Source organism: Lactuca serriola, chromosome 4 (assembly GCF_051521515.1).
Source record: "Lactuca serriola cultivar US96UC23 chromosome 4, Lser_US96UC23_V15, whole genome shotgun sequence".
NCBI lineage: Eukaryota > Viridiplantae > Streptophyta > Magnoliopsida > Asterales > Asteraceae > Lactuca > Lactuca serriola.
In genome coordinates, this window is record NC_136411.1 from 216077211 (window position 1) to 216081915 (window position 4705).

Consider the following 4705-nt stretch of genomic DNA (forward strand, 5'->3'; position numbering starts at 1 on the left):
AAAGTCCTCATATACATATGAAAAAAAACAAAAGTCTTCATCTACATATCAAAAAAACAAATAGAGAACTCGCAAAATTTTCTTTTTCTGGAATTGGATCCATTTTCTTGCTTCGTTTGAGAGTTGAGAATTAGAAAAGGAACAATGATAGATTTAAAAAATACAATCAAACAAAATGAATAGACACAGATTAAGCCACAAGAGACAGTCAACCAAATGAGTGGATGAACCGAAAGGAATCCAAGATTAAGCCAGAGTTTATATAGGAAACAGGGAAAAGAGGAAATCAAGAAAAAAGTGATCACCACTTAACAAGCTTCTGATAACAACTCAAACATGTAGAAAAAACGGTGTATTTTTCATTCTTTTACAAAAAACGGTTTTCATTTTATAACAAAGTGATAACCACAGGGACCATAACTGTAATTTACTCATATTTTCAATCGCCGATCTCATTCCTCATTCCCCAAACTGTTTATCTCGATCGTCTTCATCATCGTCTGATTTGCTTTGTTCGTTCGCCGCTGCTCCGTCAACCGGTCGATTTTTCTCGATCGTCTTCATCCCTACCCGGTAACATTCTTCTTTCTTCATTCCTCATTTGCTTATTTTTCTCGATTTTTCTCTTTAACACGTTAAATTCACGAAGAATTTGATCATCGCTGAGAAGTTCGTTTCCGCTTCTCTCTCCAATTCATCTGTATGTATAAAATTTTCGAAAATTCAGAGTGTCAAGTGTATAGACAGATTTCTCAGAACGTAGCTTCAATTGTATCTTTTGCTTCTCGTTTTCCCAAACCTAGTTTAGTTGACTTTTTATTTAATTTGGACTTTTCAATTTCCTTTTCACGCCTCTGAAGTGCACCTTCTTTGATCATTTTACCAAATATTGTTTGAATTGAAACTGAGGCCTTGACCTAAACCCGGCATGCTGTTCAAGCATAAGTTGATCATGTTCACACCTGATTGAAGTTGTTGGCCCAGTATCAGCATCACATGGAGAGTCAATGTTTTTTCTTCTTATCCATTGACTCAACCTAATACTCAAAACACCCAAGAATATTTCTCCAATGAGAAGTGTGTTAAAAGCCTAGGAATTTTTCTCCATTGCATACAGAACAAGAATCATGTATGTTCAAGCAACTGATTAAAAAAGCTAAAGTTCCAAAAAAAAAAAGTAAACTATATGAAATAAGGGAAAGAGAAAGATATATGGGAATCTTGAAGCAAGTAGAGTAGACATAGGGTGTTAGTTGACATCCTTGAGCCTCTTAATTAAAGAGTCTAGGGATTTTTTCTTTGGATTTTGCTTGTAGCCTCTTGATCCAAAAGTTCCAAACAGTCGCTCAGAAGGATCCTTTAGTTTCTCTGAAATGATCCCTACTTTTCTATAATCCAAAGCCGATTAGTAGCTTCTTCTTCAGATACAAGAGAAGCTTGGTTTTCAACAAATGATTCCAATAATTTTATATCTAGATCAATCCCCATCACAACATTCAAACTGAACCTTTTCACAACCAACTAAAAAGTTAACAATTGTTTCTGAGATGTAATATCTGTTGTGCAGTGGAAAGAAGTGTCTCCAGAAAGATGATCACCTCATTCACATATTCGTTGTCACTTTTTCATTTACCAGAGTATTAGGTTCAGAGGGGCAAGATTGTCCAGGTGGGTGAGGTTTATCACCAAAAGGGTGTTGACCCATGTCCGAGACAATTTCATCATCAAATTCCCACCATACCCCTGTGTCTTGATCTTTAATATGGGCTACATAGTGGCCACTATTTATAGCTACACCCTTGTGAATCAAAACTGCTGATAAATCATATATCAATTCTCCCATGTCAACATGTCCAGGGAAACAAAATGCAGAGGTTATCTTTTTCTTTGCTGTAGTCTATGAAAAAGCATATAAGAAGGTCAATATGGTAATTGAGATTTGTTTGGTTACAAGATTATAAAGAATGTTCTTACAAAAGTATTGATTGTCCCCTTGAAGCTCTTCAACAGAAAGACAGTCATCTAAATTTTCATCCAAACTCTTCAAACCCTTGACATTTAACTCCACTCCATAAAAGTCTTCAACATTTGACGAGGCTTCTGATTGGTTCCCACATTTTAAACACCTAGGTCACCAAATAAAGTGATGACAACGGATAAAATTCTACTGTTGGCATCTCAATTATATGAAATATCTTTATAATCAGCATTCATAATATATCAATTAATGATTTTTCTTGTTGGATAATGCAGGAGCCAGAACCGATTGATTGGGAGTACTACAGGAAAGGTCTTTCTTACCAAAAAACAAACATGCATACACTTTTCTACCAACAAACCTATTGATTGGTAGTAATTTTAATTGCAGTTTTTGTGCAACCATAGAAATCATTCCATTAGGGTTCCAATTTTTATTTGTTTTTCTAACTTTATTTTAGATAAAATTCAAAATATTTTATAGATAATTTTGAATTTTTGGTCCTATATCTTTTTTGTGTATTAACAATCTTGTTTAAAATCATTTGAGTAATGGCCTCATTTTGTGTATACTATCTAGACACCCCTTTTTCCCTTCCTAACATTCCTTTGAACTATGTTATAATGTGCTAAGTTGGTGAAGGGTAAAACGGTCATTTATCATACTCAAATAGTCTTTATGTATGCAATATATTTTTTTAAATTTGAATTTTTTAAAAAGTAGTATGCTTAAACTTTTAAAAAGGGTAAAACAATCACTCTACATTGTAGATTCCAACCTAATATGATGTTCAAATTCCTTTTGTCAGGTATATACTAGATAACAAGTTTCACCTAACAACATTTCTTGAAGATGACACCAAATCTAATGGATATTCTTCAAAAGAATTGTCATGGCTTCCTAATATAGTTAAAGATTTTGTTCTTCCTGCTAGCTTCCCTGGTTTGTTCCTTTTTCATTTTCACCTCATATGGTATCTCTAATATTTTTCTTCTCTAATTGTTTTTTTTTTCAAAATCAGGATCTTTTTAAGATGATTACTTGGAATACATGTTGTTACAGTTTCCAACCAATGTCACCGGATGGATTTGTCACACATTGGTCACTTCAAGTCTTCTAAAGGCATGTCAATCTAACTCAAGCCAGTACTTCTGATTGGGTATCAATCTAACTTGCTACCTTTTTTCTAATTCTTTTTATTAGCAAACAAACATTTTGATTCCCTAATCTAATTTCCTCTACTTCTTATTCCCTTTGTTTTTCATTTCAGTCATCTCTTTTTATTCTTTTGTAATTATCATGATCTTTTTGTTCTATGTCATTGTCTAGTACTTAAGGCTGAATCATAGATTTTGTAAAGGATAGAATATAGAATTATAGATTATAATGTTCTTTGATTATCGTTCTTTTTATAAAATTCTGTGAATTTATATAATACAGGTAGTTGGTTTAGACTATTCTTCTGGAACCGCAGCTGCAGCTTCTGCTGCTGCCATCAGGTGATTTTCTATATAACTTGATACTACTATAATAGTATAATTGCAAGAATTTCTTTTTAGGGTTAAAGACATGATTATATAACTCTAACATATTTACTAAAAACATGTAGATGGGTGTCAAAAGATGGAATTGGTGCCATTGGACATTTTTTCATTGGTAGGTTTTCTTCAAAATCTCATAAATGGATACAAAAACACCAATTTTTTGCATTAACCATGATGGATTTGCCTTTCACAGGTGGAAGATTTGGGAATCTTTTTGATGATGATCCAAAACAATGGCGCATCTATGCAGACTTCATTGGAAGTGCTGGAAGGTGACTAATGGATTTTTTCTGTTATCCACTTAATACCAAGTTTTTTTTTTAAAAAAAATAAATTAATTTTTTCCCCTGTGTTTTAATGTGATATGCAACATCTTTGATCTCACTACACCTCTCTATCCTGCATATTTCCTCCCACTAGCATCTTTAGGGAATCTTGCAAAGGTATACAAATTTACAAGATTGATCGAATAACAAAAGCATTAAAAGTTAAAAAATAATATTCATTTTCTTTGTTGTGTGCTTTAAAATTTTTAGATATTCATTTGATTGATATTTTTAGTAAAGGATCTTCGGAAATGCATCGCGAACAATACGAGGATAGTAATGCCGAGACAAAAGTCAAGATTGAGAATTTGAAAAAGTTAGTTGAGACACAACGCAAACAATATGAGGATATTCAACAAAAATATGAGGATGTTCAGCAAAAATATGAGGATGCTCAGAAAAAAAATGTGGAGTTTCAGCAGAAAAATGTGGATGTTCAAGCAAAGTTTGAACAACTTACAAGCAATGAATGTCATTAACACATTGAGTGGGCAAGTCAAAACTTTTATTAAACAATGATAGAATATTATGTATCGAATAATGTTTTACGTTAAATTTATAGCGACTTTTAATTTTGAAATATGTATATTTTGATGTATTGGATATTTCTTTTAGTTTCTATAGAAATACTTTGTTATTTTTGGTTTTATATTAATTGTATTTTTGTAAATTGATATAATAAGTCAAATTAAATAACCGAATTTTATAGAAAAAATGGTATTGAATGATTGTTATGGAATTGACTACAAAAAAGTTGTTACGGAATTTGCTACGGAATGAATGGTTACGGAATTTGTTACGGAACGAATAGCTACAAAATTTGCTACGGAACAATTAGTTACGGAATTTGCTATGGA

General features: G+C 32.3%; 1 long non-coding RNA gene across 2 annotated transcripts; it reads left to right on the forward strand.

The window, feature by feature from the left end:
• The first annotated feature begins 285 nt into the window (after nt 1-285).
• Nucleotides 286-4253, forward strand: LOC145100539 (uncharacterized). 2 transcript variants are annotated; one of them, XR_013705112.1, is made up of 7 exons: nt 286-573; nt 2254-2290; nt 2787-2886; nt 3000-3137; nt 3419-3477; nt 3588-3634; nt 3716-4253. It is a non-coding gene; the product is annotated as an uncharacterized LOC145100539 (long non-coding RNA). The 2 variants fall into 2 exon arrangements; XR_013705111.1 differs by having other exon boundaries at nt 2254-2886.
• Nucleotides 4254-4705: the final 452 nt, after the last annotated feature.